The 25,073-nt window shown below is 40.1% G+C and overlaps 1 protein-coding gene across 1 annotated transcript in view; it reads left to right on the top strand.

The window, feature by feature from the left end:
• Nucleotides 1–25,073, top strand: part of LOC100513718 (olfactory receptor 7D4-like) — a 110,793-nt gene that overhangs the window by 53,466 nt on the left and 32,254 nt on the right. The window contains exon 5 of the mRNA XM_085012879.1: nucleotides 5,905–6,028. The gene's annotated coding sequence lies outside the window, so the exon portion shown is untranslated. The remainder of the gene's footprint in view (nucleotides 1–5,904; nucleotides 6,029–25,073) is intronic.

Genomic DNA, 25,073 nt, shown 5'->3' with positions numbered 1-25,073 from the left:
TCCCATACCACACAATTTACCCACTTATAACTATTTATCAGTTTTATTTTGTTTTTATTTCTGTTAATTGTTCTTCATATTTCCTTCATGTTCATGTATTTGGTATGTTTTAAACCTTATGTGGTTTAAAGGCCAACTTTTTTTTGGTTGTTGTTGTTTAAAATCCAGCGTTGTCACTGCAGTGGCTTGGGTTGCTGTTGTGGCGCAAGTTTGATCCCTGGCCCAGGAACTTTTGCATGTCCTGGGCACAGTGTACACACACACACACACACACACACACACACACACACACACACACACACACACACACACACACACACACACACACACGTATTCTAATCATGATAGATATGGAAAGTTGGCCAAATGTATTCATGACAGATGAGAGACCTAAAACCTGAAATCATTCCATGAAGTCTATGTTGTCTGACATTATAATCTGCTTTCTTTTGGAGAGTTTTTGCATATGTCTTTTATTTAAAATTTTTTTTGTTCCCCTGAAGTCACATAGGGTCACAGGTAAAATCCAGCTGTCTATTTCCCAGTACAGATTGTACTTAATACCACTTTATACCAATCCTTAAATTGAAGGCCTTGTGCGGAACAAGCCCATAACTGAGGTTAGTTTCATGGCGAGTGCACAGAATACTTAACTCTTTAAAAAAAATTTAGATACTATTAGTGTAAAATGAATACACATGTAAGTATTCTACAAATGACTTTTTTTTTTTTTGGCTATGCTGGTGGCATGTAGAAGTTCCTAGACAAGGGATTGAACTCCTGCCACAGCAGTGACCCAAGTTACTGTAGTGACAATGGTAGGTCCTTAACCCACTGCACCACAAGGGAACTCCATCTGCAAATCATTTTGAAAATTGCACATACTTATGTAATCACCAGCCTGCACTAAAGACCTTCCCTAAAGACCTCTTGTACCTTTTAGTCTATTCCCTCACCCTCACCCACAGATTAGCACGTTCTAATAGTTACTAGATACAGTATACTAACCACATCTATTGGGCAGTTGCCCATCATTTTTACATCTATATCCTAACTGAATCTTTTTTTTTTTTTACTGTTTGGAAAAACATAGGAGAGAGGTGATTGTCTCCCAGGTGAAATTGTGGGATATTTCTCCTTGCATTTCTGTCAAGGATTGCTTTATATATTTTGTAAAAATATTGTCAACTGGATATGCCTTTCAACTTTATATTTTGAAGAATATGAATTTTGTATGTGATTTACTCCATCTGTAGAAATGCTTTAAAGTCTGTTGTCTGATGATAGGATCTGATTTCTTTTGGAGAATTTTTGCATATCATGGGCAACATTATGTGTCTTTTGGTTGCCAGAAAAGGAGCCTTGCTCATGGAAGGTACCCAGTGATTTCTAACAGCTGAAATCCTTCACGATTGTTAAAGGATACCAAGACATAGTAACATAACTGGATCTTAGGTTGCTCGATGTAACACTGTCTTCTAGGGGATATTATTAAATTTGTCCATGTAGAGACAAAGGAAAACAAAAAGTGCTCTGGTGCTATAGTTACATGTTGATACTCAAACTAAGGACTTTCCATACATGAAAAACTCCAGTTTTATACATTTTCTCAATATCCCTGTGAATAAAACTCATGCCAAGATATAACAGAATTTAAAGTGAGTAGGAGTTCCCTGGTGGCTCAGCAGGTTAAGGATCTGGTGTCACTGATGTGGCACAGGTTTGATCCCTGGTCTGGGAACTTCTACATGCCATGGGTGCAGCCATAAAAATAACTAAATAAACTGAATGAGGACAAACAGAATTAGCATACTCTCTGGCGTTTCCCTGTGGCTCAGCAGGTTAAAAACCTGATACAGTGTCTCTGCGGATGTGGGTTTGATCCTTGGCTTCAATTGGTGGGGTGATTAGATATATATATTTTTTTCTTTGTGAAATGCTGGCTGAGTGTATTAGTTTTTTTCTTTTCACTTTTTTTTAATCCACTACATCTCTCAGTTCAGGGTCTGAATTTAGTAGTAAGTTTAAAATATAGCTGTTTTAAAATATGAGTTTTTATTTGCTAACTGGTCTGTTTAAAAATGTTTTAAATAAATGGTTCAGATGAATAAATTTAATATTAGTAATGAAACCATAAGCATATAAAATCCTTTATATATGAGTGGGTATTTTATTGAGCTGGTTATCTGTGAAAGGCACTGTTAGCCGAGCCAATTTAGAATTTTTCCCTAGAGATGTGATTTTAGGAGGCTCCTATAAATAATAGAATTAAAGTGCTTACACAAGCTGACTGCTTTACTTCCCAGGTCTAATGAATTAACACCCCTCAAAGCTCTTATGCTAAAGGGATGCCTTTTGGTGGTTACATCCTTTGGAGACACACTGCTCAGGGGCAGTAATTTCCTTTGTAATGTCCCAACCGCCAGGGACTCAAAGGCCACCCTTTATGTGAAAAGTGGCCAAGAAGTCAGGAGGAAGAAAAGGTGGGAGGAAGATAGCTGCCTGTGAGAGGGGCAGGTCTGGGCAAAGAGTGAAGAAAGGACCAGAACTCCAATGACTGCAGGGTCCCAAAGACTAGGGGACGACACCAATGGGAAACCCAATGGATGGCACCACTGGGGGCTGAGGGAGACAGCCAGCTCCAAAGTCCTCTGGGATAGAAAAGGCCAATGTGAAGTCTTCATGACCTAGGCATAGCTGGGGGAACAGTTGCACCCATTTCCATCACATTACTGTTGTTCACAGCAGGGCAATTATGCAGTCTCCATGGCTGTGTCTCCTTATGGAGTTGGCCAATTTTATTTATTTAAAAATTTCACATATAAGTGAGATCATGCAATGTTTGCCTTTTTGTCTCACTTATTTCACTGAGCAAATGTCCTTCAAGTTAACTGTTCTTGACAGAAATGGAAGGATTTCCTTCTTTTCAAGGCTAAATCTATCTAACTCACATTTGCTCAGGTTGTTTCCGTATCTTGGCTATTGTGAATAATGCTTCAATGAACACGGGAAGAGCAGATAGCTCTCGGTAATACTAATATATCCCTTGTATATATACTCAGAAGCAGGAGAGTAGTATCTTACAGGAACTTGCATATTTTATACAATGGCTGAACAAAGTTATATTCCCATCAACAGGGTTCAGAGTGCCCTTTTCTCCATATCCTCACCTGTTATTCCTTGTCTCTGAAAATGCTTCTAAGAGGTGTGAGGTGAGATCTCACTGAGGTTTTGATTTGCATTTCCCAAAAGGAGAAAAAAATTAAAAAATAAAAAATAAAAAAAGGGAATTGGAATAACTGAAGGCTGTCTCACGTTTACATCCTTAAGTTTCTTTCCACCATGAGTTCATACGTGTTCAGGGCTTAAGTACCAAGTGATGGCTTTCCCACATTCCTCACATTTGTAGGAACCTTTAAAGGACTTTCTTCATTGCTCACATGGAAAGGGCCTCTATTCACTATGAGATTTTATATGTTCTTCTAAGTCTAGAGAAGGTAATAAAGGCTTTCCTACATTCCCAACATATATCATTTATGTGGTTTTAATTCACTGTGATTTTGCATGTAATCATTAAGGAATAAGACTAGGACTTTCCACTTTCCTAATACATAAAAGGTCTCTCTCCAGTGTGAGATTTTATATGCCTTTTAAGTAGATGAGCTTTACTGAAGCCTTTCCCACATTCCTTACATTTATAGGGCCTCTCTTGAATATGAGATTTTATATGCCTTTTAAGTAGATAAGCTTTACTGAAGTTTTTCCTGCATTCCTTACATTTATAGGGTTTCTCTTCAGTATGAACTTGCATGTGAATATTAATGTTTGCTGAACATCTATAGACTTTCCAACATTTCTTACATTCATAACATGTTTTTGAGGTATGATTTAGTACACGTACACCATGTTTTATGGAATGAACAGAAGCTCTTTCACATTCTTTCTGTTCATAGAGTTTTTCCCCATCACGAGTTATCTCTTGTGCCTGAAGGGAAGACTGATTAACACAGCCTTCCTCATCATCACTGCATTTGAAGGCTTTCTCTTGCATGCTGGTTTTCCTGTACACAATATTTGGAGTCAGGTTGATAGCTTTTCCACACTGATTAAACATAGAATGCCTCTCAGCAGTAGAGGTTTTCTTCAGCACAATAAGGAAATTTTGTCCATACTTATTATCCTCATAAGCATTGCTTCCATTTTGGGTTCTCCTATGTATCCTGAGGCACGAGGGTTCACTGAAGTCTTTCCTTATAGTCATAGAGTTCCTGTCCATTGCGGATTGCTTAGAGTTATGGAGTTCCTGTCCATTGTGAATTCTTGCCTGTGGATGGATAGATGAATGATGATGCAAAGACTGCTCACGCTCATTAATTGATCCTACTCAGCTCCAAATTGAAACATCATTACAATGATGATGATGACTGCTACCATTTCTCTTATATTCATACACCTCTGCCCTATTGATTTCTTTCAAGTTGAATGATGGAAACCCTCTGCCAGAATGATGTTCCATCTATTCTGTCCTTCAAATAAATTCTGTACAGCTTCATGGATTGCTGTAAAATTTCAATGCCTATTATATATGTGGAAAGGAGGACTCATGTGAACCCTGAAGGAACAAGTTTTGAACTTGGTTTAGGATGTTCCCATATTTATCAGAGGTGGAGACAAGATGGCAGAATAGAAGGACTTGAGCTTCCTTCCCCTCACATGTCTCACCAGAGACACTACTTTCCCCTGGGTAAATGCCACCTATCACGAACATCTATTGCTGTCCTCATGGTATAACTAATAAAATTTGAATGCTTTTCTGAATGTAGAAAGAAAGAAATAATCACTTTTCAAACTTACTGATGTTGCTGTTTCCATTCCAACAGATGGTTTTCCCCCAAGAATATTATGCTGAATTGCTGAGTCTTTTTTTTTTTTTTTTTGTCTTTTTGCTATTTCTTTGGGCCGCTCCGCGGCATATGGAGGTTCCCAGGCTAGGGGTAGAATCGGAGCTGTAGCCACCGGCCTACGCCAGAGCCACAGCAACACGGGATCCGAGCCGCGTCTGCAACCTACACCACAGCTCACAGCAACGCCGGATCGTTAACCCACTGAGCAAGGGCAGGGATCGAACCCGCAACCTCATGGTTCCTAGTCGGATTCATTAACCACTGCGCCACGACGAGAAATCCCTGAGTCTTTGGTTTTTTTTTTTTTGTCTTTTGTTGTTGTTGTTGCTATTTCTTGGGCCGCTCCCGCGGCATATGGAGGTTCCCAGGCTAGAGGTTGGATCGGAGCTGTAGCCACCGGCCTACGCCAGAGCCACAGCAACACGGGATCCGAGCCGCGTCTGCAACCTACACCACAGCTCACAGCAACGCCGGATCGTTAACCCACTGAGCAAGGGCAGGGACCGAACCTGCAACCTCGTGGTTCCTAGTCAGATTCGTTAACCACTGCGCCACGATGGGAACTCCCTGAGTCTTTGGTTTTAAGTAGCATTTCCCATTTAAAAAAAAAAAAAAAAAAAAAAAAAAAGCATAAGAGTTTGTGGAAAGAACATATGTTAAAGGAGTTAAAAATAATAATATTCATATTTAACAATGACAGGGATTCAGAGTCAAATACCAATAGCTAATCAAAAATAATTATATGAAAATTAAATATGATGGGGAAAAGATACAAAATATTATCAAGTAAGGAAAGTAGGAATGTTTAGAAAGTAGCCTATGTCAAAATAATAAAGCTTAAAAAAAAAAGAAATACAACAAGCCACTTTGTGAGATCATAGGAAATTATGAGTAAATGGAAAATATGAGAATTTGAATATATCTCAAAACATCAGAGACCAATGACCTCAGCCTTCTGAGAAAAGGCACATCTTAACAAGTTTCCTCATTATAATTCCAGAGACACTGAAATTTTTACTGACCAGGAAATTACTCACCTTGAATGACTACTCTGCTCTCCACTGTCCTCAAATCTTCTTGTTCCATCCAAGAGATCAGAGAGAGCTTGAATGACTGTTCATGAGGTAAGATATATTAATAGAAAAAGGTCCTGCAAAATATGAGAAACTATCCAATGAGTTAGGTTTTATATTTCCAAAAATGTAGTCCATGCTCAGACTTATATATACACAATTACAAAGCTTAAGACTTTTTGAAGTGGGAAAGAGAGTAAGTGCAAAAACAGATATTCATTCACACAGAGAAGCCAATATACCAATGGCTGTCAAACTTTGGCTGCCACACTTTGGTGTTTGTTACAACATAGATGACTGGGCCCCAAAGCCAGAGTTTGAGTCAGTAAGTGGAGTCTGAGAATGCACATTTCTAAGGGTGATGGTGATACTCTTAGTCCTAGAACCACATATTCACAGAAACCACCCAAATTAAAAGCCATTCATGTACAGATCAATATCTGTTAATTTCCACTGTATTCAGATTTAACATCACCCACCCTACGACAAGTCAGTGCATCACAAATATCTGTTCCTTAAGAAGCTACAGGAATGATGGCAGCCTTACTTGCTGTGGTCAGGTTCTCGTAGTTTTCCAGCATAACATCTCTGTAGAGCTTTCTTTGAGAGGAGTCCAGTAAAGTCCACTCTTCCTGGGTGAAGTCCACAGCCACATCGGCCAAGGTCACTGAGTCCTAAACCATCACACACACATACTATTTTCAGTAAAGTAAGACCTCCACCAGTGTTCAGTGAGTAATGGAGACATGAGCCCAGACAACAACAGAGAGATTCAAGGTCTCTCAGCAATTACCCTGGGACACACTGGTCCTAGGTTCTTTTCGATTTATACTCACTCATGATGATATCCTTACTTATGGCTTTAATGGAAGCTAAAACACATGAACTTATTCAGGGTAATCTGTCATTCATCCAGTGTCAGAGCCTTCACTTTGGGAGGGAATTCAATAAAGACTCAGTCCTGTAGTTGCTTTATTTCTTTAAGAAGCACTGGACACGGGTCTACCAAAACAAATGTGTCTATCTGATGGATGCACTATGTCATTTTGTAGAAGGATACACTTTTTATTACCTGAAAGCAATTTCTCAAACACTCAGTCACAATCTGTCCTTGCTCTATCTTTTACTCAGGAAGGCAGAAAGGGTCCTTAGAAAGAACTCCTAGGGAAAAAAAAAATGAGCATAGATGACCATTAATTCCCACATTCACTACCTTTAAGTCATTTCACTCTAGCTCAGTAATACCCCTGAACACTCAGGAAATCTCAGCTGACTACACACTATTGCCAGAGTAGTCCTGTCTCACCTGGAGCCAGAAAAGGGGATGGTGAGCCAAACTGCCCATTAGAAAAAGAATAGGAGTTCCCGTGGTGGTGCAGTGGTTAATGAATCCGACTAGGAACCATGAGGTTGCGGGTTCGGTCCCTGCCCTTGCTCAGTGGATTAACGATCCGGCGTTGCCGTGAGCTGTGGTGTAGGTTGCAGAGCCTAAAGTACAGTCTCTAAAACGAGTAGGACTTATGGGAAGTTTCCTTGTGGCACAGTGGGTTAAGGATTCAGCATTGCCACAGCTGTGGGACAGGTTGCAATTGTGGTATGAGTTCAATCCCTGCCCCAGGCATTTCCACATGCCCCAGGCATGGCCAAAAAAAAAAAGGAAAAAAGAAAACAAAAAGGACTTATCATGGAACATATCACAGCCTCCTATAATAAAACAAGTGTCTGAAGAAAATAATGTAAAAATCTAAATTTTATCATAGTAATGATTATGTAATATTTAATATACAAGAGATAAAATACTCTTAGACATAATCTCACTTTTTCCTATTTTTGTTTCTTGTGGGTACTGAAAACAGTTTCATTATATATATGATCTATACATGACATCTGTATTGGATAGTATGTCAGGACTGCAATTGAACATTTGAAGAGAAGAAAGATGAATTTTTTTTTTTTTTTTGCTTTTTAGGGCTGCACCTGCGGCATACAGAAGTTCCCAGGCCAGGGGTCAAATCAGAGCTACAGCTGCTGGCCTATGCCACAGCCACACCAATGCAGGATCTGAGCTGTGTCTGTAACCTACACCACAGCCCATGGCAATGCCAGATCCTTAACCCACTGAGTGAGGCCAGGGATAGAACCTGCATCCTCATGGATCCTAGTTGGGTTTGTTAACCACTGAGCCACAAAGGGAACTCCAAAAGATAATCTTTTTTATTCAGCTGACATGCTTGGGCTTCCTTGATGGGTGCTGAAGAAACCTAAAACATTGGGCCTCCCTTTAATTTATCTCTGGCTTACTTTATGCCTTCAGTAGGCAATTAAGAAGCTATGCCCCTGCGGTAGGCAATAATGCATACAGAAAATGTGTTGGCTTTATAATCTAGCATTTCTGTTGGAGAATAAAGACAATATCAATTCATTTGTGATAAGGAGAAACAAGCAGGTGAGAAAATAGTGTATTTCTACACATACACCCACACCCAGAGCACATATATTCTGTCGGTTCCTGGATAATGAAAGAAAAGGGAAATAATCATTAGCTCTTCCACACTGGACCCTAATATGTTTTTTTAAAAAGAATGTCAAAGTTTTTGCAAAAGAACTCAAAATACATTAAAGTAGTGAGAAACTCCCACAGGTCTTAGTTGTAAACACTCAAAACAGGGCTGCACTAAACCCTTGCCCTGGGAAAGAGCACTGCCCTACCACACTTGCCTAATATTGGTCTATTGTATTAATTTTGTCAAATAACCATCTTTCCATATTATTTTTCAGTTCCTTTCTCACTAAATTTGCTTTTATGTTTACTCATTTATTCCACATATGTCCTTCATATTTTGTTGTCTTTTAACTCTGTAGTAAAGGGGTAACTTCTTTTTGTTAAATATCCATAGCCTTTAAAAATCAAATGCTGATCCACAAAATAGTATTGAAAATTATAACAATGAAATATCCACACTTCATTACCTATGACCAATCCATCCCCACTTCCCTAGAGTCCTTATTTTACAGTTAAGAGGACTAAAACCCAGAAATATACATGGTCACAAAAAGAGTGTGTCAATTTTCCAGTACAACTGTACTTATAACCAGACATCTCAGAATGGGGTCCTTGAGCTGAATAGGCCACCAATGTGTTTACTCAGGTGGTGCCTACTAAAATGGTTTACTTTCCTGTTTCTCTTGTAATTAGATATAATTAATTTCCAATCAAATACACAAATCTTAAGTATTTAGTGAATGAGTTTTGACAATTATATATATATTTACATGATCACCAGTCTATACAAGATACAGAACAGTTATCTCCCTGAAAAGCCTTCTTGCTCCTTCCAGTCCATTCCTTCCCACACGCTCCCAGACTAGCACTCTGATTTGTTTCTAGTTATACAATGCTGTATATATCTATATCATGCAGTTTCCATATCATTTTCAGATGTACACACTAATTTATTTTCCTCTAATGTTTAGTGAAACAGTATGGATAAAATATATTAAAAGCTCCCACTAGAATTTTGGGTTTGTCTATTTCTTCTTGCACTTCTATCAAGCAATGCTTTCTAAAAATATCTGCAGCAATAATTATTGAGTAGATACATATTTGACTTTTTAAAATTTTTGGAGAAACAGAATCTTTTATCATAATGACCTCTGTATCTGTAGTAGTGCTTCTTGACTATGCAGTCTGACATTAGGATCAGCTTTTTTGGGTTTTTTATTATTTTATTTTATTATTATTTTTTTGTGCCTATTGTGGATAGCATTGTGTCTGTTTTGGATGTCAAAGGCTGCCAGCACAAAGAGTAGCAGAGTCTGGATCACTGAAGGCACCCAAGATTGGTGAATTGGTGACCAACAGCAACAGAGATCCTAGATGCCATTCTTCAAGTACACCTACATTACAGTTAAATGACTATTTATAACACAATATACATTCCACTTTCAGAAGTATATTTAATAACTCTAAGAACATAAGTATGGGAGGAACACTTTTTCCAAGCACTCACACTAGCCTCAGCTTCACTTGTTTCCCATGGCCTCCTTATATGGACCGCTAGTGCTCTAGGCCTTGCATTGGCAGTGACACTCTGATTCCCTCTCCACATCTACCCACCAGCTACAGCTCTTAGGCAACCTATAGGGGTGCTTTCTCCTTGCCCAGAAACCAGTGACTAGTTCTGGCCCTGGCAACCTAGCAAACATCTTCACATCTAATGGGCTTCCATGACACCTTCAATGAAGTCTGAAGTCCAGTCTTGAGGAGAGGGCCTCCCTATATGCTTGGCCTTCATTAAACACTCTTCATAAATTCTAGAATTTGGAGATGGCAGTCTAGGTCATGGTTTCGTGTTAAGACTCTCTAAAGACAACTGCAAATGCTGGAGGTGTTTATATATCACTCAGTGTGAAGTAATGAAGGGCCAGCACCATCTCCCTGTTGCAATCCTAGAGGCTTTTTCTCTTGGCTGCTGAGACTGGAAATGATGGGGTGCTATACCAATTTCTACTATTTCACCCTAATATGTAAAACTTTGTCCTAAATAAATGATAAAATAAGTAAAAAAAAAGTGTTAGAATTCTCTTTACATCTTTTTTTTTTTCTTTACATCTTTATACTACACTTCTGTTTAAATCAAAGTATGATTTATGTCTCTGGATTTCATGCAGACTCATCCATACTTGAGAAGGACAGAGATCCCTTAAGATAAAAGTACTAATGATGAGATGGGGGAATATGTTTAAACAAGCCTTTGGACTTAAGCCAAAAGCTGAGCACTGCCAATGGGAAAGACAGTCACAGGACCACAATAGTCAAAGCTGTTACCTGTGGTTGATTATGATACAGCTCTTGCTTGGGAGAACACTGAATGCTACACTTAATGGTTACAGCAATGATCATTATAATGTCTGTAGTGAAGGATGGATTATTTTGGATGCAGTTGTCCAGAACTAACAAGCTCAGATTTGGGGTCTTGCAGCTCAGGTCAAAGTCATAAAGCAGAGATTCCATGACAGGTTAAAAACTCATTTCTTGTGGTCGTATGGGGAAGATATTGCTAAAAAACAGTTTTTAACCAGTTAAAAAGTCAGTCTCATGTACTTTTTGTGTGAAAAGTAGGGTGCTGATCAGGAAAAAAATGAAACAGAAAACTTGGAATGAGGACTTTCACTTGAACCCAAATAGAAGTTCAACTTTTGAACTCCCCAAACACTCTGAGCTTCCCTTATGTGGAAAGTTGCTAGCCCTTAGGTTTCTGAGGAGACAAGTCTTCCTCTGCTTGATGACTCTGTAATAATCTCACTTGAAGGAGATGCCTTGGAAGAATACTCATTCTCAAGATCCACCACAGCCACCTGCTATTGTTTCTAGACTCACAACTAGTGCAAAATGCAAAGGGATAGGTATGCAAAATAAGGCAGGAGACCTTATTACATGTGAAATAATACCCTCTGCAAATACGTATGGGAAGAATCTGGGGAACATGTGCAAGAATGGATTCTAAGGTTGTTACACCAAGAATGTTGGAATATAACACTAAAAAAGCTATTTGACTGACATGGTGCACTCTTTAGACTGAACATAATACACCTCACTGACCTGCACATGTCTATAGACATTACTTTGTAGGACAACTGAAATGTGGACTCAATGGCAACCTATATATAAGGAGGTTGATGTCAGTTCATCAAGGGAATTATACTGGAGGGTCTGCCTTCAGCAAGTATTAGACCCATTTAGAGTGGGTCCAGACCATCTCTGAAGTCAGACTCTATGTTTGATGGTTTAATGAAATAGGTAGCCATGTGGAAAGAAACTATATGTGGCCCATAAACTAAAGGTACCCTTCAGCTGGCAGCTAGCAAGAAACCCTACTGTTGCAAGGAAATGAATTTTGCAAATTATTGAGGGATTGGAGGAAAAGTTCTTCTCTGGTTGAGTTTTCCTAATAAAGCCTGATGAAAAATTAACTCAAGCAATGCCTCACTGCAGTCTGCCGGGAACCTGAGTATGGCACCTTCCTAAGTTATATCTGGACTCTTGACCCAAAGAAACTGAGATAATGAATGTATGTTGTTTCCAGGCTCAAAATTTGTTGTTAACTTTTTAGGCAGCAATAAGTAACAAATACATACATCTCCCCCAAGGAGGTCTGCACTAGAGGGCCATGCTCTCTTTTTGCACCTGGCTTCTTTCACTCAATATTATGTTTCAAAGTTTATCCACACTATTGTATCTACCTTTGATTTATTCTTTCTAGCTGCCTCAGAGTTTTCTGATAGTTTAAGAATACTCCAATTTGTCCATTCTTCTGTCAATCCACTTTGAGTCTTTCATAGAACACTAGTATGTGTTTACTTTTAGTCTTTACTTTTGATATACATGAGCAGGCATATGTGCAAAATCAGGAGATAGTGGCAATAGTTTAAATTGTCTTTCATTACAATCAGAAACAAGACAAGGATGTTCACTTTCACCACTATTACTCAACATAGTTTTGGAAGCCCTAGCTACAGAGAAGAAAAATCAGAGAAGCAGAGAAGAAAAAGAAATAAAAGGAATTCAAATTGCAAAAGAAGTAAAACTATCACTGTTTATAGATGACATGATGCTATACCTAGAAAATCTGAAAGACACTACAAGAAAACAGTTAGAGCTCATCAATGGATTTAGTAAAGTTGTAGGATACAAAATTTTACAGAAATCAATTGCATTTCTACATACTAACAATGAAAGATTAAAAGGAGAAATTAGAGAAACAATCCTATTTACCATCATGTCAAAAAGAATAGGTTTTGAAAACTATAAGATGCTGATGAAAGGAATCAAAGATGACACAAACAGATGGAAAGATATACCTTTCTCTTGAAATGGAAGAAACAATATTGTCAAAATGACTATAATACCCAAGGCAATCTACAGATTCAATGCAGTCCCCATGAAACTACCAAGGACATTCTTCACAGAACAAAATTTTACTTTATCTTATTTTATTTATTTTTAGGGCCACACCTGTGGCATACAGAAGTTCCTAGGGCAGGGGTTGAACTGGAGCTATAGCTTTCAGCTTATGCCACAGCCACAGCAATGTGGGATCCAAGCCACATCTGTAATTTACACCACAGCTCACAGTAACACCAGATCCCTGACCCACTGAGCAAAGCCAGGGATTGAACCTGCATTCTCATGGATGCTAGTTGCATTCATTTTCACTGTGCCACAATGGGAATTCCCCAAAATATTTTGAAATTTGTATGGAAACACAAAAGACCCCCCAAAATGAAAATTAGCCAAGACCCCAAATAGACCCCAAAGTAAAACTGAAACAAAGAAAAATAAACTGGAGGAATCAGGCTCCCTGACCTGTGACTATACTAAGTTACAGTTATTAAAACAGTATGGCACAGAAACAGAGACATAGATCAATGGAACACAATAGAAAGCCCAGAAATAGGAGTTCCCATTGTGGTGCAGTGGAAATGAATCTGACTAGGAACCATGAGGCTGCGGGTTTGATCTCTGGCCTTGCTCAGTAGATTAAGGATCTGGTGTTGCGTGAGCTGTGGTGTAGGTCGCAGATTTGGCTCGGATCTGGTGTTGCTGTGGCTCCGGCGTAGGTCAGCAGTAACAGCTCCAATTAGACCCCTAGCCTGGGAACCTCCATATACCACAGGTACAGCCCTCCAAAGACAAAAAGCAAAAAACAAAAAACAAACAAAAAAAGAAAGCCCAGAAATAAACCCAAACACCTATGGTCAATTAATCTATGACAAAGGAGTCAAGAATATAGAGTGGTAGAAAGACAGTCTCTTCAGTAATTGGTGTTGGGAAAACTGGACGACAATGTAAAAGAATGAAATCAGAACATTCTCTAACAGCATACACAAAAATAAACTCAAAATGGATTAAAGACCTAAATGTAAGGCCAGATACTATAAAACTCTTAAAGAGTAAAATATAGGCAGAACACTCTTTGACAAATCACAGCAACATCTTCTTTTATCCACCTCCTAGAATGACAAAAACAAAAATAAACCAGTGGGACCTAAACTCAAAAGCTTTCACACAGCAAAGGAAACTATTAAAAAAACCCCAAAAAGCTGACACACAGAATGGGAGAAAATCTTTGTAAACTATGCAACAGACAAGGGCCTAATCTCCAAAATATATAAACAACTCATACAACTCAACAATGAAAAAACAATCCAACTAAAAATTGGGCAGAAGACCTAAACAGACATATGGATGGTCAGTAAGCACATGAAAAAAAAATGCACATCACTAATTATTAGAGAAATGCAAAATCAAAACTACTATAAAGTACCTACCACCTCACACCTGCAAGAATGGCCATCATTAACAAGTCAACAAATAACAAATGCTGGAGAGGGTGTGGAGAAAAGGGAACCTTCCTTTACTGCTGATGGGAATGTAAAGTGGTACAACCTCTATGGAAAATAGTATGGAGGTTCCTCAGAAAACCAAATGAAGAACTACCACACGAACCAGCCATCTCACTCCTAGGCATCTATCCAGACAAAACATTCATTCAAAAATATACATGCACCCCTACGTTCATTGTAGCACTATTCACAATAGCCAAGATATGGAAACAACCTAAATGTCCATCGACAGATGAATGGATTAAGAAGTTGTGGTATATATACAATATAAAATGGAATACTACTAAATACTACCTGGCTATAAAAAAAGAATGAAATAATGCCATTGGTAGCAACATGGATAGAACTAGAGATTCTCATACTAAGTGAAGTTAGTCAGAAAGAGAAAGACAGGGATTCACTTTGTGGTGCAGCGGAAAAAGAGTCCAACTAGGAACCATGAGGTTGCGGGTTTGATCCCTGGCCTTGCTCAGTGGGTTAAGGATCTGGCATTGCTGTGAGCTGTGGTGTGGGTCGCAGACATAGCTAGGATCCTGCATTGCTGTGGCTGTAGCATAGGCTGGCAGCTGTAGCTCTGATTAGACCCCTAGTCTGGGAACCTCCATATGCCATAAAATATGGCACAAATGATCCTATCTACAAAACAGAAACAGATCATGGACATAGAGAGCAGGCTTGTAGGTGCCAGGGGAGGGGAGGAGGAAGTGGGATGGACTAGGAATTTTGGGGTGGTAGATACAAACTATTACATTTAGAATGGATAAGCAATGGGTGGTGTAGGTCGAAGATGCAGCTCGGATCCTGTGTTGCTGTTGACTGTGGCATAGGCCGGTAGCTGTAGCTCTGATGTGACCCCTAGCCTGGGAAGAACCTCTCCATATGCGGAGGGTGTGGACCAAAAAAAAAAAAAAAAAAAGAAAGAAAAAGAAAAGAGAATATATATATATGTGACTGGGTCACTATGCTGTACTACAGAAATTGACACAACACTGTATATTAACTATACTCTAATAAAAAAATAATTAAAAAAGGTCTCTTGAATAAACTTCCCAATCAACTACTGCGAAGTCAGTCTAAGAATGAGACACCAACATCAAATGCTATCACTTACATGTGGAATCTGAACAAAGTTCACAATGAACTTCTTTGCAGAACAGATACTGACTCATAGACTTTCAAAAACTTACGGTTTCCAAAGGAGACAGTTTGGGGGCTGTGGGATGGAAATACTATAAAACTGGATTGTCATGATCATTGTACAACTATAAATGTAATAAATTCATTGAGTAATAAAAAGACAACCCCCCCAAAAAAAAAACCACAGTATGGGTACAGCCTCGCTAACTTTACAGAACTTTTTTTTTTTGGGGGGGGGGCTGCACCTACAGCATGCAGAAGTTCCAGGGCCAGGGACTGAATCTGTACCAAAGCAGTGACAATGCTGGATCCTTAACCCACTGAGCCACCAGGGAGCTCCCTCACCAATTTTATCTTCAGGACCCCCACCAACTGTTTCACTAAGGCACAGCTAATGCACTGGTACCATTAAGTGGAAAAAAGAGAAGGTAATATGGGTATTTACAAACCATATGGACCCTTCAGACCTTTCTGGCAATGTGCATTGCCAGGGGAATCTATTAAGTGATCTACCTCTCAGATGTGTTCCTATAACAGGAACACATACAGGATTGGTTACTCTGGATAGGAGATGGAATTTCTAGGTGATCTACAAAAGCACTATATGGAGTTCCTGTCATGGCACAGTGGTTAATGAATCGGACTAGGAACCATGAGGCTGTGGGTTCGATCCCTGGCCTCGCTCAGTGGGTTAAGGATCTGGTGTTGCCGTGAGCTGTGGTGAAGGCCACGGATGCAGCTCGTACCCCGCGTTGGTGTGGCTGTGGTGGAGGCTGGTGGCCACAGCTCCAATTAGACCCCTAGCCTGGGAACTTGCATATGCTATGGGTGCTGCCCTAGAAAAGACAAAAAGACCAAAAAAAAAAAAAAAGTACTATGTTTATGAATATAAACATTTGCCAAGATTGATAACACAGGTAAATTTTAATGAAGTTGATAACAACACAGGTAAATTTTAATGAAGAAGTTACTTTTAAATGCTCAACCCTGAATCAGAGTAATATCTCAAATGATTTGCTATTTATAAAATTGAAACAGGAGTTGTCATCGTGGCTCAGTGGTAACAAACCCAACCAGTATCCATGAAGATGCGGGTTCAGATCTCTGGCCCACTCAGAGGGTTAAGGATCCAGTGTTGCTGTGAGCTGTGGTGTAGGTCGCAGACTTGGTTCAGATCCCGCATTGCTATGGCTGTGGCACAGGCTGGCATCTGCAGCTCTGATTCGACCCCTAGCCTGGGAACTTTCAGATGCCGCACCTGTGGCCCTAAAAAGCTAAACAAACAAAATTAAAACACATTCATACTTTTTCTTATTTGTTCTTCACATCATTTGAACAGATACAATTATTTCTTCCAATCAGTTACACAGTGAAGACTAAATTCTTCTCTTAGCAAATTTCCCAATCGAATACACCATTACATTACATCTGGGGGTAAGCCTTAATGTACCCCCCCAGAAATGTTATTCATCCAAATATACAACATTTTCCCTACCTACTATTCCCATCCTTTCCAATATTGCTAATTCTTACACAGTCAGTCTTTCTGTTTGTTTGTTTTTGCCACATGCATGTGGAAGTTCCTGGGCCAGGGATCAAACATGTACCATAGCAGCAACCAGAGCCGCTGTAGTGACAACACTGGATCCTTAAACTGCTGTGCCACAGGAGAACTTCCTACATTTACCCTTTTACTTAGAAAAACCACCTAGAAGCTCCCCCTGAAAATATACCTCAAAATGTGAAACAATATATAGAGAAGTTTATCCACTGCAAGTTATTGCTGATGCTAATAGAAAGGCTGTTGGGGAACAAGATATTTGAATTTCAAAATATCACCCCACATATGACATTTTTATTCTTATGGAAAAGTCTCTATTTTAAAGATAAAGAGCTTTGATGATCACTACCTTAAACAAGTAATAAAACTTTGCAATACTATCTAAGGGATGTCGTAAGTTTACATTTTCTCAATGGAATGCAATTTGAAGTACACAACATCACTTTTAAAATGCTTTGAAGTGAACTTTTGAAGCTTCTACACCAAGACACCCACATTTTGGTCACAATGTTTTACAGAGTTTCTTTGGAGACTTTGGATGATAGTTATGCCATTCATTTCCTTAAGTCTATGGCTGTTCTCCCACTACAAAGGCAGAGCTGAGTATCCATATCTTATAGCCCACACAGTTTTTCAAGTAATCAATTACTATATGGACCTTTTCAGACAAAAGGTTTGTCTACCTCTGCTTTGAACCCAATTACCAACTGACAGGAAATACAAGGCAGGAAGGAAAACTGAAATATACTGAAAATAAACATAGAAATATAAAAATGTGTGACTCTTCAAGAGACAATATAAACAGTCAATGAATATAATAGACAAACAACAGCAAGTGATCTAGGCTAAAATAAGAGGCATAAACAATTGTCATATACAAACCCTAAGGGGGTCCTAGATCCCAAAACTACTAAAAACATATTTTGGAACCATGTGAAGTACTTAAGAATATGTAATTAGAAGGGAGTTCCTCTTGTGGCTCAGTGGTAAGACGACGACTAGTATCCATGAGGATGTGGTTGGATCCGTGGCCTCCCTAAGTAGGTTAAGGATCCGGCATTGCCCTGAGCTGTGGTGTAGATTGCAGACACTGTTTGGACATGGCGTTGCTGTGGCTGTGCTGTAGGCTGAAGGCTGCGGCTCTCTTTCTGAGCCCTAGTCTGGGAACCTCCATTGCCGTGGGTGTGGCCCTAAAAAGGCAAAAAAAAAAAAAAAAAAAAAAAAAAAAAGGAGATATTAAAAGACATTTTCATTTTTACTTTTCTTGTGTGAAATAATGGTATCATGGTTTTAGAATAATAATGCCCATATCTTTAGGAGAAGCAGTACCAAATAATTAAATGTCAAGAATCAGGTACTCAATGTATTTTCTTTTTTTTTTTTGCTATTTCTTGGGCCGCTCCCGCGGCATATGGAGGTTCCCAGGCTAGGGGTTGAATCGGAGCTGTAGCCACCAGCCTACGCCAGAGCCACAGCAACGCGGGATCCGAGCCGCGTCTGCAACCTACACCACAGCTCACGGCAACGCCGGAATCGTTAACCCATTGAGCAAGGGCAGGGACCGAACCCGCAACCTCATGGTTGCTAGTCGGATTCGTTAACCACTGCGCCACGACGGGAACTCCCCTCAATGTATTTTCAACTTCTCTCAAACAGCTCACCATAAAATGTACTCCTAAATCTATGTGGCGAGCTTGCAAAATGCTAAATACAAGTTAATCTACTACAACGAACATTCATTGTTCTGGATGTTCACATTTTTTGGGGGTTTAAGATTTTATTCCCCCCCCAATGTGGACAAAAACCACATTTATTCCAAACACTCCCCGTTTATGGTACCTCATTCTGGACCTCATATCATAAAGCCGCCTTCACATCTCCTGGAGGCCCGTTTTTGGCTCTATGGAATGTACCGCACTAGAGAGCTCAGACCACGAGATGGCTAAGAACGCTTGCTTTTTATTTTTTAAAAAAGAATATCTGTTATCTGCATAGGTTTATTTGTATATACAGAAAGATGCACACTCTTGACACATCTATCTCTATGTAATATTCAAAAATAAAGACCATGCGAAGACAAAGTCAAACCTCAAATGAAACATTCTTTTTTCATTCGAAAAGGCCCTTTAAGCCAACTTTCCCTTAACACTCAGAGGAACACGGCAGAACCATCAGTTTCGTGACATAAGGAGAACGTGGTGTCGGAGCAACGCTGACTGGACAGAAGAAGTTCTTTTCCCTCGGGGAGGAAAGTCATTGAAAAAAAAACTCACTGGAAGCTTTCCAACAGGGAAGCACAGTGACTGAAGACACCCTGCGGAAGCGCCCTTACCGCACAAACGTCCCGGCTGAACGCCGGGGTTCAAGTCTCCGCGGACACGAGCGGAGCAGCCAGGCCTCTCTAAGGAGAGCTCACCGCGGCTTGGGCCAACCATGTCTTTTTACGCCCTCCTTGCCTCCCAGAGCCTCCCTTGACGGGAGCCTCACTAAGCGCACGCAGAGCCGCACGACGACCCGGACAACTCGCTCCACGAGTTGCAGGAGCTGCAGGAATAAAAGACGCCGCGGGCCAGTGACGCCACTTCCGCTTCCTGCCTGGGCCATAGTGGGTGGGGCTCTGGCTGGGAATCCTGGTGTCCAGTGTTAGGAGGGTAATTTTAGATTCTCCTCACGGGTTGGCTCTGGTGGTCTACGGGTAGGCTCAGAGAGTGGCCTGGAGGCAGAAACGTGCGTAACCGACAAGGCTGAGGCTAGAGCTAGGCCTGGGGGCGAGGCTACGAGCGTAGGGCGGGGCCCATAACCTGCAACCTTTGATGGTGAGGGGCAAGGGCCAGCACGGGTTTGGAGGTCAAATAGGCAGGCTGAGAGTGGGTACTCACCTGACAGAATGATCTTCAAAAGCTTTTCTTTCTGCCAGCCCTTAGAATATTAATGGAGCCCTTAGAATAATATTAAGAGATTAATTACTAATATTAATTAATAATAATATTCTGTATCAATAAGCCGGCCAATCCATGAGATGGTCTATCTCCTCCATTCAGTCAATCCTCCTGTTGCAGAAACTGGAGAAACCATGGCAGTGGAAGGAGACAAATGGTACTCAGAGATGCTGGAAAGCAAGGTGTGCTTAGCACTGGTGCCAGGCTCAGAGGAGTCACCTCCAGAGTCTGAGCACCAGGTCTTTATTCTCAGCAGCTTTTATACAATACAGGGTCTTGTTTTTGCCATGCAAGCAGCCCCAGATCTCCCCCTCTGTGAGCAGACGGTTTTCCTCCCTAAAAAACTGAGCAAGCAAGGTTAAGGAAGGGGAACTGATAAGCAAAGCTGGGAACATGATTAGCAGGGTTGTTGGATTGGACATAGGGTACATAGTTGCTACATAATAATTACATGAAGGATGGAATGAGGCCAGCATAGCTGAAAAGGTTTGCAGCTGCCTTTTCAGCCAAGGGGGGGGGGGGAGTTCCTTAGTTAAAACTCTTATTTCACTCTAACCTTCATTTCGCCTTATTTCTTATTTATTTATTTATTTTTTCCCACTGTACAGCATGGGGATCAAGTTATCCTTACATGTATACATTTTTTCCCCACTCTTTGTTCTGTTGCAATATGAGTATCTAGACATAGTTCTCAATGCTACTCAGCAGGATCTTGGAAATCTATTCTAAGTTGTATCTGATAACCCCAAGCTCCCAATCCCTCCCACTCCTTCCCTCTCCCCCTGGGCGGCCACAAGTCTTTTCTCCAGGTCCATGATTTTCTTTTCTGAGATGTTCATTTGTGCTGGATATTAGATTCCAGTTATAAGTCATATCATATGGTATTTGTCTTTGTCTTTCTGGCTCATTTCACTCAGGATGAGAGTCTCTAGTTCCATCCATGTTGCTGCAAATGGCATGATGTCATTCTTTTTTATGGCTGAGTAGTATTCCATTGTGTATACATACCACATCTTCCAAATCCAATCATCTGTTGATGGACATTTGGGTTGTTTCCATGTCTTGGCTACTGTGAATAGTGCTGCAATGAACATGCGGGTGCATGTGTCTCTTTTAAGTAGAGTTTTGTCCGGCTAGATGCCCAAGAGTGGGATTGTGGGGTCATATGGAAGTTCTATGTATAGATTTCTAAGGTATCTCCAAACTGTTCTCCATAGTGGCTGTACCAGTTTACATTCCCACCAGCAGTGCAGGAGGGTTCCCTTTTCTTCACAACCCCTCCAGCACTTGTTATTTGTGGACTTATTAATGATGGCCATTCTGACTGGTGTGAGGTGGTAACTCATGGTTGTTTTGATTTGCATTTCTCTTATAATCAGCGATGTTGAGCATTTTTTCATGTGTTTGCTGGCCATCTGTTTATCTTCCATTTTTTTCCTATTTAGCATATTTTAAAGATTCATATGTGTTGTGACATATATAATTTCTTTGTATTGCAGATTGATATCTTATAGTATGAATATGTTATATTTTATTTATTCATAAGTTGAGGCAGGTTTGGTTGTTCCACTTTGTGGATATTATGAGTAATGTTTCCGTGAAAATTTATGTATGTCCTTTTATGTGGATATATTTACATTTCTCTTGGATATTGTGTTAGAGTTCTCCAGAGAAACAGAACATGATATTCTGTTATAATATGATATTATGTAATATCATATTATTACCTTCCAGAGAAAGAAGGAAAGCCAAACCATTCTAGGTAATCTGTTTCATTTTGACTTTATGGATGACATTATGATCTATGTCTCAGAACTTTCCACTCAGTAGATGCATAGACTTCAGTTCATTTGTTCAATTGGCCAAGAGTGGTCCAGGCAGGATTAGCATGCCCACATTTCTGAGTTGTACACTTCTGAATACAGAGCATACCTCTTCAGATATCTTATATTGTGGTATCAGAGAAGCTTCAAGGAAGGAAGCAGGAGGTATATGGCATGGGCCTGTGGCAAGGTTCTCGCCACCCGGCGTGGGCAAAGCTTGTCACATCTTCCACTGAAATAACTGCAGCAGACATGGCTGGAGTGAAATCTGGGGCAAGAGGATTTCTGAATTAGTGCCTATATTAGTTTTCTTGGGCTCCATAACACCAATACCAGACTGGTGATTTAATAGAAATGTAATTTCTCACAATTCTGGAAGCTGGAAGTCCAAGATCAAAGTACCAGCATGTTTGGTTTCCTCTGAGGCCTATCTCATGGATTGCAGATGGCCACTCTCTTGCTGCCTCTTCCCATAGTTATCCTTCCCAGGGTGTGTGTCCTGGTCTCTCTGTGATCCCTGTTCTTCTTATAAGGACACCAGAGAGATTGAATTTGGGACACAATCTAATGCCCTCATTTTAAATTAATTACCACTTTAAAGGCACTTTCTCCAAATACAGTTACATTCTGAAGCACTGAGATTTAAGACATCAACATATGAATTTTGAGTGACCACAGCTCAGTCCATAATAGTACCCAAGATGTGTGGAATATACCCTTCTCTAACTATTCCCTTTTATTAGTCATGTGGGAACCACGCTAAAGAGAAGGAACCTAATGCTGTCTTCACCATAGTTTTGTTTCCTTTTATATTTCTTTTTTCACCCTTCTATTAAATCTGGGGTTTTTCCTTGGATTTACCTAAAGAAAAATTACCTAAAATTGACATGTCAAAGTTATATGGAAACAAGACATTCTGAAAATTAATAGATGGATTACAGGGAGAAATAAGGGGAATCCATTATATAAATTTCTGATAGTTACAGAGTTCAATTTGTGTACATAATGTGTACTATCAGGCAAAGAAGAGGAAATGAGCTATCATTGTGGTGCAACAGGATGGGCAGTGTCTCCACATGCCCTGGGGTGGCAAAAAAAAAAAAAGAGGAGAAAAGAGAGAATAATCGAAACATTTCTGTTCTCTTAAGTTCATTTTTTGGTTTTCTTTTTTTGTTTTTGTTTTTTCCAGAAGCCAGAACCAGTTTATTGTTTATTTCTAATTCTTGTAATAGAAATGATGTGTGAACTGACTCCTGCCTTTAAATATTTATTAACTGTTATGTTCTAGGTAGAACAAAATGAAGGCCCAAATTTCATAGAGTACATTCTATTAGGAGAAAGAAAATAATATATAAATGGTAAAACTAGACTTTAAGTGCCAATAAAAAAGTAAGACTAATTAGGAAAACTATTTTAACATAGCGTTGTAGTTACTGAACCATTTAGGACAATTCCACGTGTAGATCTCTTCATGTTCTCTATGGTGTTACTCTCTCTGTATAACATGTTTGGAGAAGAAGGAACGAAGGAAGAAAAAATGTTAACTTGACCTTGAAAGGTTCAGCTTGCAGTGCCTTTGTAACACACTCTAATAAGTTCCAGCTGTTAGTGGTGTGTTTTGGTGCAGTGTCCTGTCTTACTGGCAGCGGGAGTAGAGAGAGTTGGAGCTTTATAGAGAAGCAGGCCAAAAAAACAAAACAAAACAAAAAAAAAAAAACAAGATTATGCTTGGTTCAGACTTACAATGCTTCAGTTCTTGGTTTGGCTCTCACTTCCCAAGGAAAGATTTTCCCAACTTCTGACCCCCACATATCCCAAATAAGCTCTCTTGGGACACTGTCCATGTTGTTGCAGATCACGATCCAAACTGTATTGAATCTTGTGCTGTGTTGCCCCCTTCAGAATTAAAGGGTTATTTTTCTAGCTTTAGGGAGTATAGCCATCTAATAGCTCTGAGCCTTCTCTTTCTCTCTCTCTCTCTTTTTTTTTTTTTTGTCTTTTTGCCATTTCTTGGGCTGTTCCCACTGCATGTGGAGGTTCCCAGGCTAGGGGTTGAATCGGAGCTGTAGCTACAGGCCTACGCCAGAGCCACAGCAATGCAGGATCCAAGCTGTGTCTGCAACCTACACCACAGCTCAGGGCAATGCCGGCTCCTTAACCCACTGAGCAAGACCAGGGATCAAACCCGCAACCTCATGGTTCCTAGTCAGATTCATTAACCACTGCGCCACGACGGGAACTCCATCTGAGCCTTCTCTTTGAGAACTGAACTCAGCTAAAGGAAGCTGTTTTAACCAAGGTAATAGCACTCAGATCTCTTGCTGTGGGAGCATATCTGACCCGCAGCCATCTGGATCCACCACTGTGTTTGCCCTGAGTTTACTCCTGCTCTCAGCCACAGACTGAATACAGCAGGGTTCCAGTGCCTGCCCACTGCCATAGTCACACAGTGACAGTGATCACCAGGGTCAATTATCCCTGCCTGGAGGGTGACTCCTGTTCTTGACATGAAGAACTTGGAATGTTAGGCAGTAGCATAGGTTGAGGTTCAATGGGACTTTGGCTATGTCTCTGGAAGGGCTCTCTTTTCAGGTGTCAAGACTTTTCAACCTGCAGAGGCCAGAAATGTGGACACCTGGACCACAAACTCCCCACATGGCTGAACCTCTGCTTTCACCCTTTGACTTCTGGAACCATGTCGCAAAATTGGAGATAATTCATATTATGATTGTACTTGGTTTGAAGTGTATGAGGCATCCTGTGATTCAAGTACCCAGAAATTCCGTGTATTCAAATCTTGTACTAAATATTAATATTCTTTTTGAAATTAAGTGTGTTCCCATACCTTTCATTACATTTTGGTTTAACTCCCTCATATTTATACTCCCTTTAAGCTATATTTTATCTCTGTTCTTCCTTTCCTTGACAAGCTGTATGGATGATTTATATTTGCCAAGTATATTTCCTCAATACTCACTCTTCAACCCGCCCTGCTTGGTTAATTGTTGCCCCTGCCCCTAATTTAGAGGTAATGAGCTGAACCTCTCCCCACCCCCCAATATCGGGAAAGGCTTCCGTTTTTGACTCTTGTAGAAATCAAACATTTCCCTTTGTACCTCAAGGGAGTTGAGTTGTTTGGAGAGAGGAAAGTCACCAGAACAATTTATTTAATGAGGAGCTCTGAGAATTCAACACTTGAGATGATAATAACATGCGTTTTTGCCCCTTTC

This window comes from Sus scrofa, chromosome 2 (assembly GCF_054392235.1).
Source record: "Sus scrofa isolate SSC_HxYL_T2T_F1_AM1 chromosome 2, Sscrofa_HxYL_maternal_Yorkshire_Landrace_v2.0, whole genome shotgun sequence".
In the NCBI taxonomy this organism is placed as follows: domain Eukaryota; kingdom Metazoa; phylum Chordata; class Mammalia; order Artiodactyla; family Suidae; genus Sus; species Sus scrofa.
Note: the sequence above shows the minus strand (reverse complement) of the source record. Positions and strands in the feature narration are given on the sequence as shown.